Here is a 14083-nt window from a genome sequence, read left to right on the forward strand (position 1 = left end):
TTCATCTTTACTTCTTTCCCCACCACCACCATTCAGAAATGTCATGTCGATTTGTAAACACCTTCAAGAATTAGGTCTCTTAACAAAAAATAATAGCCTTCCAAAGCAATAACAAGAATCTAAAGTTTGGGTTAAGATATTCCAAATGCTTCTTACCTATAAATAGGGCCCACCTTTATAACCAGAGGCCAGCCAAGTCATTAAAACCAAATCTCAAGTCCACACCTTTGCTCTGGACCCTGTACTTAACTGAGGTTTTTCATGAGGTTCTTAAGACTACAGGAGACATTTCCTAAAGTTTGACTGGGCATTATTACATAGGCAGTTTATTCAGTTCAAGCTTTGGTTGTTTTTCCCAAAGGATAAAATAATTTTAATGGATTCCAGCATTGAAGGGATAGAATGATACTAAGAATGATACAGTTGGAGCATACATAAAGTATTTTTAAAGAATTAGTATGAAGTTAGAGGGGGTGGGAGAAAGTTTTTTAGAATTCAATAAATATCAATCAAGAAGCATTTATTAAACCCTTGCTGTGTGCCAAGCACCATACTGTGGATAAAACTAAGGCCAGAATCATAATCCCTGCCCTCAGGGAGTTCATATTCTAATGAGGGAAACAGCAAGCAAACAAGTACACAAGAAATCTACAGGGCAAATGGGGGGTAATCTTGAAGGTGGGGCAGAGGAGGAGGAGGAGGAGGAGGAGGAGGAGGAGGAGGAGGTCACCAGGAAAGACCTCCAGCAGAAGGTGGTATTTGAGCTGAATCTTGAAGGAAGTCAAGAAGACTAAAAGGTGGAGGTAGGGATAGAGAGCGTTCCAGGCATGGCGTGCAACCAGGGCATTAAGCGTGATGGGAGCAGAACCCCAATAAGGCCAGTGCCAATGGATCCTAGACTACACAAAAGGAAGGAAAATGGACAACATGGCCACTTCCAGGTTCTCCTTGACTACCTCCATCACTACCTTTTCTCCTTTGGGCCACAGTAAACAGAGCACTCAGCCTGGAGTAAGGAAGACCCAAGTTCAAATCCAGGCTCAGATACTTTCTAGCTGTGTGACCCTGGGCAAGTCACTTAACTGCTGTCTGCCTCAGTTTCCCCATCTGTAAAATGGGGATCATAACATCATCTACCTTCTGTAAATTGCTTAGCATAGTGCCTGGCACATAGTAAACACTATAGAAATATTGGTTGCTGTAATAATAATAATAATATTGAGGTTCATATAATCTGAGCAGCAAGGTGACACTGCAGTGGATAGCATGCTCTCATCTTCTGCCCACCTAGACCCCTTGGTGAACAATTCAACTCTCTACTGGTGTCCTCTCTTGAGTCCCTCGTCCCCCTATGATATCCCTAATTACACCCAGCCAAGTCTCAGCCTTGGATCACTCTCACCATTCATCACCTTCACTCTTACACATGTACAGCTGAACAAAAATGGAGAAAGTCACACAAGCATTCTCAGTGGGTCCACTACAAATTGATATTACATAATCTCACCTGGGCCCTCACTGCTGCTAGGCAATCCTACTTATCAATTCACTCTCCCACTCTTCACAGTACCTCTCCCAAACCTTCCCATCCCTCCTCCACCCTCCCATGGCTTCTCTCCCCCTCTCTCAGCTGAGAACCTTGCCTCATACTATACAGAAAAAATTGCAGCTGTTCACCATGAACTTCCTCTTCTCCAATCACTCAGATACTTTCTGCCCCTCTCTCCTCCTTCACTCCTGTCTCACATGAAGAAGTGGCCTCACTCCTGTACCTGTTTAAGTGATCCCATTCCATACTGTTTCCTCCAACAGACTGTCCCCTTGGTCATCCCCCACATTTTCCCTTATTTTCAATCTCTCCCTCTCTACTGGCTCCTTTCCTCCAGCCTACAAACATGCCCATATCTCCCCCATCCTCAAAAAACCTTCACCTGGTCTGGCTCTTTGTGGCTAAACTCCTAGAAAAGGCCATTTACAACAGGTGCCTCCACTTCCTCTTCTTTCACTATCTTCTTAACCCCTTACAATCTGGCTTCTGACCTCATCATACCACCAAAACTTTTCTCCAAAGTTACCAATGATCTCTTATGTGCCAAATCCAATGCCCTTTTCTCAGTCCTCCTTCTCCTTGATCTCTGTGCAGCCTTGGACACTGCTGGACACTCTCTTCTTCTGGACACTCTCTTCTCTCTAGGTTTTTGGGACACACTTCTTTCCTGATTCTCCTCCTACATCTCTATCTGTTCCTTCTCAGTTTCCTTTGTTGGATCCTCTTTGAGATCATTTCCTCTAACCATGGGTGTCGCTCCCGGTTCTGTCCTGGGCCCTTTCCTCTTCACCCAGTATATTACTTCACTTGGTGATCTCATCAGCTCTCATAGATCTAATTACCATCTCTATAATGAGGATTCTCAAATCTACTTATCCTGCCTCTCTGCTGACCTCCAATCTTGAATCTCCAACAGACTTTCAGATATCTTGAACTGTATGTCCAGTAGACATCTTAAACACATGTCCAAAAACAGTTATCTTTCTGCCAAAACCCTCTTCCTTTCTATCTTCCCTATTACTGTAAAGGGCAGCACTACCCTCCCAGTCCCCCAGGCTCAAAATCTAGGAGTCTTCCTGACCTCCTCACTCTCCATATCCAAGATGTTGCCAAAGCCTCTTGATTTCACCTCTGCAGCATCTCTTGAATGTCCCCTTCAGGCCCTCCTCACCTTGTGCCCCAATTACTCCAGTAGCCTGCTTCTGGGTCTCCTCGCTTTAGGTCTCTAGTTCATTCTCCACTTGGCTGTCAAAGAGATCATCTTAAAACACAGGTCTGACCACGTCAAGCTTTCCTACCCCTCCCCCCACCCCCAACTCCAGTGGCTCCCTATGGCCTCCAGAAACAAATACCAAATGCTCGGTTTGGCATTCAAAGTCCTTCATAACCTAGTCTCCTCCTTCTTTTTCCTCTTCTCCCCCCTTTACTCGCTGACAGATACTCTTTGATCCAGTAGTCCTGGCCTCCTGGCTGTTCAAGACATTCCACCTCTGGCTTTGGGCACACTCTCTAGCTGTCCCCCATGCCAGGGATGCTCTCCATCCTCCACTCCACCTACTGACCTCCTTGGCTTCCCTTAAGTTCCAAGGAGCCTTCCCCAACCCCTCTTAATTCTAATGCTTTCCCTTTATTAATTATTTCCTATTTATGCTGTGTATAGCTTGCTTTGTATATATTTGCTTGCATGTTGTCTCTTCCATTAGACTGTAAGCTCCTTGAGGGCAGAGACTGTCTTTTCCCCTTTTTGTACCCCCAACACTTAGCCCAGGGCCTGGCACATAGTAAATGATTAATAAATGTTTACTGATTGATTGACTAAAAGGTTGGAAGGGAGACAGGTAGTGAAGTGCTTTAAAAGATAAAAAGATTTTATATTTGATCCTGGAGGTGACTGGGAGTCAGTGAAGTTTGTGGGGGTGGGGGAGAAGGTGACATGGCCAGAACTGCTCTTTGGTTCCCCAATTGATAAATGGTCAAAGGATATGAACAGGCAGTTCTCAGAAGAAGAAATCAAAGTTATCTATGGCCATATGAAAAAATGTGTTAAATCGCTACTGATTAGAGAAATGGAAATTCAAACAACTCTGAGGTAACACCCCACACCTATCAGATTGGCTAGTGTGACAGAAAAGAAAAATGACAAATGCTGAAGGGGATGTGGGAAAATTGAGACACTGTTGGTGGAATTGTGAACTGATCCAACCACTCTGGAGTACAATTTGGAACTATGCCCAAAGAGTTGTAAAACTTATCTAGCAATACAACTACTAGGTCTGTAACCCAAAGAGATTAAAAAAAAAGGACCTATTTGTACAAAAATATTTATAGCAACTCTTTTTGTGGTGGCAAAGAATTGGGAATTGAGGGGATGTCCATCAATTGATGAATGTATGAACAAGTTGTGGCATATGATTGTAGTGGAATACTACTGTGTTATAAGAAATAGCAAGCAGGATGATTTCTGAAAAACATGTAAAGACTTATGTGAACTGATGCAAAGTGAAGTGAGCAGAACCAGAACATTGTACACAGTAATAGCAATATTGTATAATGATTAACTGTGAAAGACTTAGCTATTCTCAGCAATACAATGATTCAAGACTCATGATGAAAAATGCTATCCAACTCCAAAGAAAGATCCGATGGAGTCTGAATGGAGATCAAAGGATATTATTTTTCATTTCTTTTTTTGCAGTTTTTTTGGCCTGTTTTTTTCACAACATGACTAATATGGAAATATGTTTTGCATTACTGCACATGTATAACCTATATCAAATTGCTTACCATCTCAGGGAGGTGAGAAAGATGGAGAGAATGTGGAACTCAAAATTTTACAAAAGAACATTAAAAACAGTTTTTACATGTAACTGGGAAAAAATATTATTCGAAGAAAATATAAAATAAAATCCAGGTTAGTCAGGGTTGAGATACTAAAGGTAACATCCATTATGATGTCATAAGTAAAAAAAAAAAAAGAACTGCTCTCTGCACTTTGACAGCTAAATGGAATGAACTGGGAGGAAACTTGAAGCAGGGGCTTCAACAGAAAGCTATCTGTAAAATTTCAGATGTGCTTATCAGATTTAGTCAGATGCTTAAAGCATCCTTGATGGTACTACTAAATAGAAGTATCTTAAAGTAGATTGTAAACATTTCAATCAACTCTCTTATGGCTCCACTCATAACAGCAGTAACTTTTCAGACCAAAACACCCCTCTCCTTGGCTACCAGTGCCCAATATGAATTGTTTCCTCAATTAGAATGTAAGTTCTTTTCAGGGCAGTGAGTGCCTCTATCTTGTATTGCTATATACCCAGGACTTAGCATAGTATTTGGCACACAGTGTCTTGGGCTTTCTTCCTAAATGTATTATTCCTTCCTTTATTCCCATAGCTTTTTCAGCCAATGACAAATATTTGTTCCACACTGAAGTAGAGCTTGTGGATGTGGAGGTGATACTGTGCCCACCTTGGGGGTCTATGCCAGTTAAGCATAAACTCTACAAGGCTTATCAACTTTCAGGATCGGTTTATTTATAACGGAAGTAGACAGAGTAATTACTAAATTGGTTACAAGCAAAAACGTATTTCTGCCACGGCAACTCCTTTTGTAACAAATAAACATAGTTAAGCTAAACAAATCCACATATTGGCCATGCCTAAAAATATGCCTAAATCTGCCCTTCAAGTGCAGAAAATATGGTCAGCATGTTTCATCACGAATCCTTTACAAATTGTGTTGGGCCACTGTGTTGATCAGTCACTAAATCTTTCAGAACTGACTGTCTTTACAATGGGATTGCTATTGTATAAATTGTTCTCCTGGTCTTGTTCATTTCAGTTTGCAACAGTTCAGACAAGGTCCGCCGGTTTGTCTGAAATCACTCCCCTCCTCGCATCACTTCTTACAGCACAATAGTGCTGCCCATCACCTTCATAAACCACAACTTGTTCAGCCATTTCCCAATTGATGAGCATCCCCTCAGTTTCCGATTCTGTGCTTTTATGTTTTTCCTTTTAATCCCATGTCAACTCCTAAACCCACTCGCTAAATTGAAAGAGGGCGGGGGCGGGGGGGAGGTCCTCAACAACATAAGTGGGAAGCTATAGACAGCCCTTCCACTCAGCCTGTCAAGAGTCTTCCCTCCTGACAGTCAGGTGTGGCCACGGAAAGGAAGAAAAGAGGCTCCGGGTAAGGGTGGGGCCTAGTGACTTCGGCCCCCAGTGCTCCACCTCTCCCCCCCCCGCGCCCGGCCCCCTACAGGCCCCGCCCCGCAGAATGAAGAAAGGAGAGGGGGGAGAGGTGGGAGGGACGATGGAGGGGGAGATTGGGGGACAAGGGGGAGGGGGAGATGGGGGGGAGAAGGAAACCGGAGGGAGAAAGAGGGAGGGGGAAATGGAAGGAGGAAGGGGAAAGAGAGAGAGAGAAGAGAGGGGGCGGCTTGCCCCAGTGGCCGAGGCTGCCAGGGAAGCAGGGAGGTCACCTACCTCAGTGGCAGCAGGGCGGCCCGCCCGAGCGGCCCCAATCGGCGGCAGAGGATCGCTCGGCCCAGCTTGCTGCGTTGCCCGGGAGGAGGGAGGTTCGGAATGCTGGGTGCGTGCGTGGGTGCGTGAGGGGGAGGGGCATATACAGTCGAAGGTGGAGAGGCAGCGGGTGCCGTTTGCGCGCGCACGCCTACGACCAGCCGGGCTAATGACGCTTCCCTCGTAACTGAATGCAACAATCAGGGAGGGGGAGGGGTGAGAGGGACCCCAAGCGGAGGTCCGAGCTGGCGCCCGGGCTGCGCAGGCGCACTCCCGCCCGCGGCCTTCTGGGAAAGGGAATGGGGAAGGGCAAGTGTTTCTTCCGGTTCTCCTCCTTCTCTGAGGTCACGGTGCATGCTGGGACTGGTAGTTTGGAGCCGCGGCCCGACTGCCTTAGAGTCAGATAGGGAGTGGTCCTAGGAAAGGACTTAAGTGCTTTTGCTTCTCTGGCCAGAATCAATCTCCTGGCCTCACTCAACTGGGATGGACCTCAGGGTGATCTAGTGGCTGAGCCTCTGAATTGTCAATCAGGAAACCCCACCCATTTGCTCCACCTACTGTATTACAGAGAGCATTTGGCTCACTATTGAGCTGGCTCATGTATAAAATAAGTAAACAGTGCCTAATTACAAACTCATACAATGCATGATCAGTCAACAAGCATTTATTAAGTGCCAAACACTGTGCTATACGAAAACAAAAAATAGTCTGCCCTCGTGACTTACATTCAATTCAGCCAATATGTCTAATATAGATGGAGATAGGTAGTGTGTGGGTCAAAGACAACTACTCACATTAAAAACAGACAGAGACCATTCTTGAGAAAAGGCAAAAAGGAGTTTATTACTTTCTCATGAGAAAGGACACACCTCAGCGTGGCCCAAGATGATGCCAGCACGTGTGTGTGTTGCATACAGCTCAAAGCAAGTTATATAGAGCCTAACAGAGTTCCCCCACCCCCTACTGAGTCCTCTTCCCATTGACTGGATTTGGAGCTCACATTCTAAACACGGAATCTTTTCCCAACAACAGAGAACAAAGAACAAAAAGAAACAGGCGTGAGACCAGGGAAGAGGGAGTAAAAGTTAGATAAACAGGACCTTGCAGTCTGTCTACTGATGTAATTTCTATCTCTACTTTCTCAGCAGAGCAGTTTCTACAAGTATAGAAGGGGTGCAGGGTGGGGGGTGGATGGTAGGAGAGACAAGGTCTTTTCCCATGCTGGGGGTGGGGGGGCCTTCACTGTTTCAGCATTCCACTCAATCCTTCCTCTTCCCTTCAACTTTCTGAAGACCTCTCACCATTACTGATACATCTGAATTCTTCCCCTTAACTATCACCCCTTTAAGTAAACATGGGAAGGATTGATCGAGGCATTGACAAATCAAAGGAGCAGTCCCCTTTATATACAAAGACCCAAAAGAAAACAATGATGCAATTATCCCTTTAAGATTCAAAAAGTCTTTTCCTATACAGCTATCTGGCAGGGAATATCATCCATGAAGTCCTCTGGTCTTTAGTGTTTGTTCCAGCCATCTCCAACACAGCATCTCAGCATCTTCTTCTTCTCTTCTTCTAGGAACCGGCTTTCTGTCCATTCTTCTACAGACGTGACCTTAGCACAATTTTAAACTATCATTTTTAATCCTCATAATCCTGATCGTTTTACAAGCTCAAAATTGGAACCATAGCCAATTGTCATGCTTAAGAAGTTCACATTAGAACCCAGTGTCTTATACTTTACATTAATCCATTATTAATTTCCTCACCAGGAGGATGAGATTTCCCTTAAGGAATTAATAACAGGCTCCAGTACATACATAAATATATTAAATAACCAATTTTTAACACAGTATATATAAAATTTTAAACTTTTAGTCATGCCATGTTTCTTTTGATGGCATTTACAAAATAAACCACAAGCCATTCTTTTTTAAGCATTATTAATTGTAACAAAACTTTAGACAAGCATGATGCTAATCAAATAACAAAATAACATTCTCACAAGCCCTTGACCTAATTGTCTCCATACCATTACCAAGAATTAAAGGACCCTAACTCATTCAGGAGCATGCACAGGAGCACTAGTCCCAGTCCTATAGGAACCTAAAATGTTCCATAATCAATTATTTGAGTAAATTTGTTACTGTACTTACAAAACCTTCCGATTATAGAAATTTGCCACCAAGAGATTAGAGATTTATCAGTTTTCAGTCCCATTAGGTCTTTGAATACCAAATTCCAATAATCAGTTTAAGATATGACTATAGTTTCACATTGCTTAAGGAACATCTCTAAAGCAAGCCCTAACTAGCTCACATGCATTTCCACCCTTATTCATAAGGCCTTACTAAGTTGGTGCACAAAAGTCCTTAAGTAACACAAATTCTAGAGTATTATCAAGAAATTAAATTCCTAGTTATCACAGAGTCTCTAAATATCTCATAGAATCCTTAGTCAAAAGGTGTTATAATAAAATCTCACATTGGTAACAGTAAGAGACTGATTACAAAAAAAAATACTACTGCTCTTAGAATCCTTTTAAATGAAGGGAACATCTTAAGGTGAGTCTTAAGTAGTTTGCATAAATTTCTGCACACCTTCTAGTTCTAAATTAAAATATTATTAGATTTCCCAGTAAGATAACACAAAAGAGCTCATATCTTATACTGACTACTTGCTTTGATCATAGAAACTTACTATAGAAGGAAAAGAAGCAGGGAGATGTGACATACCAAATATGACAGGATAAAACATCCTTAGCTTTGTTTAAATTCAGACAGTCACTAATGATGCAGTATATGTTTCTCCTCATAGCCAGACTCAGGAATAGTCAGGTGGGAAACATTCCTTTCCAAAGGAACACAATGGGGAAACTGAGCCAGGAGGATCCCATCCTAGATTGAGGCTAAGATTGTCCCCTTGGCTTTTTTCCAAATGCAGGATCACATTCCCTCTGAGTAGCTTATCTTGTGGCATTTTTTTTCAGATACTGATTTAATGCAGACAACTATACCCAAATTCAAACTCAAAACAAATTAGTTATGGTCCCAAGCACCTTTCACCTTAAACATCAAGTCTCACTAGTCACAGCTTAGAGCCAGATACAGTTGTTTTTACTTTCATGGAGTTGCAATAAGCAATAAAAATTTACTAGGACTCACATATATAAGAATTCCATTAAACATCTTACTCTTTTTAAATTTAAACTTGTCCTGGTGTAAAAGCCAAATCCTTTCTATCTATCGTACATAAACTTGCAACTTCTCAGCAAGCTAAGTTCATTGTTTAGGATCCACATAAATCAAACAAGTTCTTTTCCTGGGGCTCATGACCTTGCCCATACAGATAGTTTCTAGGGGCCTTGGCAATTTTACAAAATAAGGAGAATTAACATGGATCCCAGGAAGGGGTTAATACTGATGTCCTCTGCCTGCTGACTCCCATGCATACAGGAAAACTGTACTGAATGGGAAGAACCCACTTGATAAGGCTTTACACAATCCCCTTCTTTCCACATACAGTAATCAATTAACCATTTTTGGTTTTAGCATTAAAACAACAATCAACAAAATAACCAAACTGCTCTTAATTGTAATAAAAACAAATTTCAGTGACATCAAATACATTTCTAGATCAATAAAAATAATAATTATTGTTTATAAAAGGGTGGGCTGCCCTACCCTGGGTATAGACACTGACTGGCAGGCTTCTCTACCTTTGGCCTCTTCCTCTACTTCCTACTATCTTCTACCAGAATGGCACTAGTTGCCACTGCCTGTACACCTTCTGGCCAGCCCCATGTGACACTGAGTGTAATACTTTGGGGAGGAACACCACTGGCTTACATCACCCCCCCCCATTCCTTTTTTTAAAGTTTACATCCCTTTGCCAGGTGGGGGAAAATAAATCTCTCTCTCTCTAACCTGATCTGGGATGAGAGGGGTTCATAGAAAAACCTTGGGCCTGTTTGCTATCCTTTGCTGTTTCTCTGAGCACATTTATTCAAGGTCGATCCAAAGACACCACAAACCTAGGAATGAAACTTAAATAAAATTTAAAAAATTCGCAGTAGGTTTGGACATAATTGTCATCAATATCAAATTGCTGCAACAGATTAGCTTGCAAATAGAAATTTAGTAGGCCTTCTAAAAATCATGCAAAGGATTTTGCAAAACATTTCTTCATAAAAATATTTCCCATCCTCAGAAACAACTTACAATTTATCCTGATATTATTATTAATTCCTAAGTACTAAACAATTCTTAAATTTGATCACTAAACCTTTTCCACATAATTGAAAAGAAATAAAAAGAAAACTAAATATACTTTTGTAAATACTTGATTTAGGCAATAACCCCAATAGCTTAGTTAACAATCTCACAAATTTCCTCCATGATAGCAAAACAATTTTAACTGAAAATCCCTTTAAATAAAGACAAAATTTGGTAATTTATGATTTCTTAAATTACAATACTTCAACATATTGTAATATATGGTCAAATAGAATGACTTAAAAGTTTCCTAACTCATTCACCATTGTTTTTACAGTACAATTCCTAACCTAACAACATTTAGATTATAAGAGAAATTGCTTTTCTGACAACACAGATGATACAGTTGTTTGCCAAGTAATGCAACAAAGGAAATTTTTAGGAACACAACAATACCATAAACAATTATCATCTATTTAAACTTTTAAACTGAAACCAATTAATTACCAACCTGGGTTGGATGCATTTCCAGATTCATCTCATCACTATTGACATAAATTTCACATCTAAGAAAATCCACATAAAGATAACGAATATGAGGCAATTATATTCAACTTAAAACAGTCTACATTCAGATAGCATTTGTTTTATGCCAAGCATTGTGCCAAGCACCTTTACAATCATGTGATCTTTGTAACATCCCTGGGAATGAATTCCACCACCATCCCCTTACTGAACAGTAAACTAAAGTAAATAGAACTTTCTTGGGGCTATATAGTTAATAAATTTCTCAATGCCAAATAACAATATTTACTTTTAAAATTATACAAATATACATTTCTAAGTTCAATACCCTTGGCCCTTTATAAAGGAATATTATCCACAAATTCATATATTTCTCTAATATTTCAGTTCCCCATTCACATTCACATTTTTCTTGGGAAAGTTTTACAAATAGTTTGGAATCACCTATTATAATCAAGTCAGTTTAAAATATGCTGGGCCAGTATTCTAACTACTTCTTTTGGCCCAGGTAAAAAGGAAGCCTAAGGAATTTGGATCATTGCTGACAAGGTATAGTCAGTTCCCCCTCCAGGCAGAGGAGTTTGATAATTAATTGAACAGTAATAATAATAATTCACAATAACCAATATCTTTACCATAGCCAATATCCATATTAGATTTAATAGAACCCACCCACGGATCTAGCCTGAAAGGTGGGTGGACATAATTCTTTTTATCTCTCCAGAAGTTTATCTATTGGTTTTTAAATTAGGCTATCAGCCTTTTACTCTAAGCTGCCTGCTTAAGATTTTTGTTTACTAATCTTACTTTAGTGCCAAATAGTAAAATAAATTCTGACATATCTTAAGCATTAAATTAGGAGTGACACATTACACTATTCATATTTTTAAATACGACCTGAATGAATACAATTTTTTTCCAGTTGGGTCTTATTACACAAAAAATTTTCTCTTTTAGGTAAGGCAGGGAATGTTTAAAGGCTTATTTAGCCTGCCTCCCTTTGATCTGAGGGGAAAAGATTTGCCCTCCTTTCCTCCTTATCTTTCTCTCTTCTACATTCAAAATCTTGGCCAAAGCTGGAATGTGGGAGGGAGGAAGATAATATTTTCCAACAATTCTTCCTTTAGGGCCTATATAATCTACCCAGGAGGAAATTGACTAGCCCTTTCTCTTATTGTTCTGGAGAGATTTCTTTTGGTCCTGGAATGGGCACCTCAGGCACTGAAACTGTTATGAGCAGAACAAAGAAAACACTGAAAACCAATACATTGGACTGAGAGATGCCCAAGGAATAAATCCCAAAGAAGAGAGTAACCCTACAAAGCCAAATTGAGCCTAGGAGTGATAGTTTTTGTTTCCACTTTGCCTAGGGTTTTCCCCTTAATTTCTAGATTAATTTCTTTTTTGTCTTATTACTATAGCTAGTATTTCTAATATGGTTTTGAATAGTAATGGTAATAATGGACATCCTTGCTTCACCCCTTATCGTATTGGAAAGGCTTCTAGTTTATTTTTCCCTTGCTCTTGGTTTTAGATAGATTTTACTTGTTGTTGTTTGTCCTTCATTCTTGAAGAGGATCAGAGTGACGTCACAATGCTGGGGTTAATGTACAGTGTGTTTAACCAATAATGAGCTTAGAGAACTACCACAAGTGAGGCATAAATAATCTGTATGAACATTCAGGATGGAGATATCTTTAAATCTGCACATTTCACATTTCTTTTGAGCTAGTTTTATTCTGCTTTGCTTATAGAACAGAGTACCTTCTTTGATGCTAGCACACCATGCTAGATAGTCCTATGCCAGTGTCTTCCATATCTCACAATCAATCATGATTTATCCTCATAGTTTTAAGGAAAGCTCCATTTATTCCTATGCTATCTAGTGTTTTTTTTTAAAGGAATGCATATTGTACCTTGTCCAATGCTTTTTCTGCATTTTTTTCTGCATTTTTGTTTGAAATAATCACAAGATTTTTGTGGTTTTTATTGTTAATATGGCCAATTATGTTTATAGTTTTCCTAATATTGAACTGGTCCTGCATTCTTGATATAAATCCAGCTGGTCAGAGAGCATGATCTTTGTGATATGTTTCTGTTGTCTCCTTGCTAATATTTTATTTAATTTTTTTGTATCAATATTCGTTAGGAAAATTTGTCTATAGTTCTCTTTCTCTGTTTTGAATCTCCCTGGTTTAAGTATCAAAGACACATTGAAATCATTGGTTTAAATATCAAGAACACAGAAGGAATTGGCAGGACCCTTTCTTTATCTACTTTTTCGAGAAGTTAATGTAGTATTGGAATTAATTTAAAAGTTTGGTAAAATTTTCTTATAAATCCATCTGGTCCTGGGTATTTTTCCTTAGGAGTTCACTTTGACTTAATTTCTTTTTCCAAGATAAGATTATTAAGTATTCTATTTCCTGTACCATTATTCTGGGTTATTTATATTTTTGTAAATATTCATCCATTTCATTTAGGTTGTCATTTTTATTAGCATATGGTTGGGTGAAATAGCTCCTAATAATTGCTTTTATTTTTTCTTCATTTGTTGTGAATTTACCTTTTTCTTTTTGATACTGGTAATTTGTTTTTATTCTTTCTTTTTTAAAATCAAATTAGCTAATGGATTATCTCTTTTATTGTTTTTTCTTAAAAAAAACTAGATCCTAGGTTTCATTTTTATAGCATTTTTTTAGCTTGCAATTTTGTTAATCTTTACTTCTCAGGATTTCTATTTCAGTGTTTAATTGAAGGTTTTTAATTTGTTAGTGTTCTAGCTTTTTTTTTAATTGCATATCTGATTCATTGATCTGCTTTTCCTCTTTTTTATTGACAAACACATTTAAAGATCTAAAATTTCCAATATTTACTACTCTGGCTACATCCTACAAATTTTGATATATTGTCCCATTATTGTCATTATCATTAATGAAATTACTGATTTGTTCTATAATTTGTTCTCTCATCCACCTGCTCTTTAGTATTATGTTATTTAGTTTCCAATTAATTTTTAATTTTGCTTTAAAGGCACTTTATGGTCAGTTAGAGATACATTTAATATATTTGCTTTTCTGCATATGTTAGTGAGCTTATTATGCCATAATACATGATCAATGTTTGTAAAAGTGCCTTTTACTTTACTTATACTTTGAAAAAGTATATTCCTTCCTTTTATTTCCATTCAATGTTCTCCAGAAGTCTTTTATATTTAACTTTTCTAAAATTATTTTCAGGTCATTAACTTCTTTTTTGTTTATTTGTTGTTT

The 14083-nt window shown here is 39.3% G+C and overlaps 1 protein-coding gene across 1 annotated transcript in view; it reads right to left on the reverse strand.

The window, feature by feature from the left end:
- Positions 1-6335, reverse strand: part of VAMP7 (vesicle associated membrane protein 7) — a 68356-nt gene extending 62021 nt beyond the window's left edge. The window contains exon 1 of the mRNA XM_036740538.1: positions 6037-6335. The gene's annotated coding sequence lies outside the window, so the exon portion shown is untranslated. The remainder of the gene's footprint in view (positions 1-6036) is intronic.
- Between the last annotated feature and the right edge of the window lie 7748 nt (positions 6336-14083).

Source organism: Trichosurus vulpecula (assembly GCF_011100635.1).
Source record: "Trichosurus vulpecula isolate mTriVul1 chromosome X unlocalized genomic scaffold, mTriVul1.pri SUPER_X_unloc_2, whole genome shotgun sequence".
Taxonomy (NCBI): domain Eukaryota; kingdom Metazoa; phylum Chordata; class Mammalia; order Diprotodontia; family Phalangeridae; genus Trichosurus; species Trichosurus vulpecula.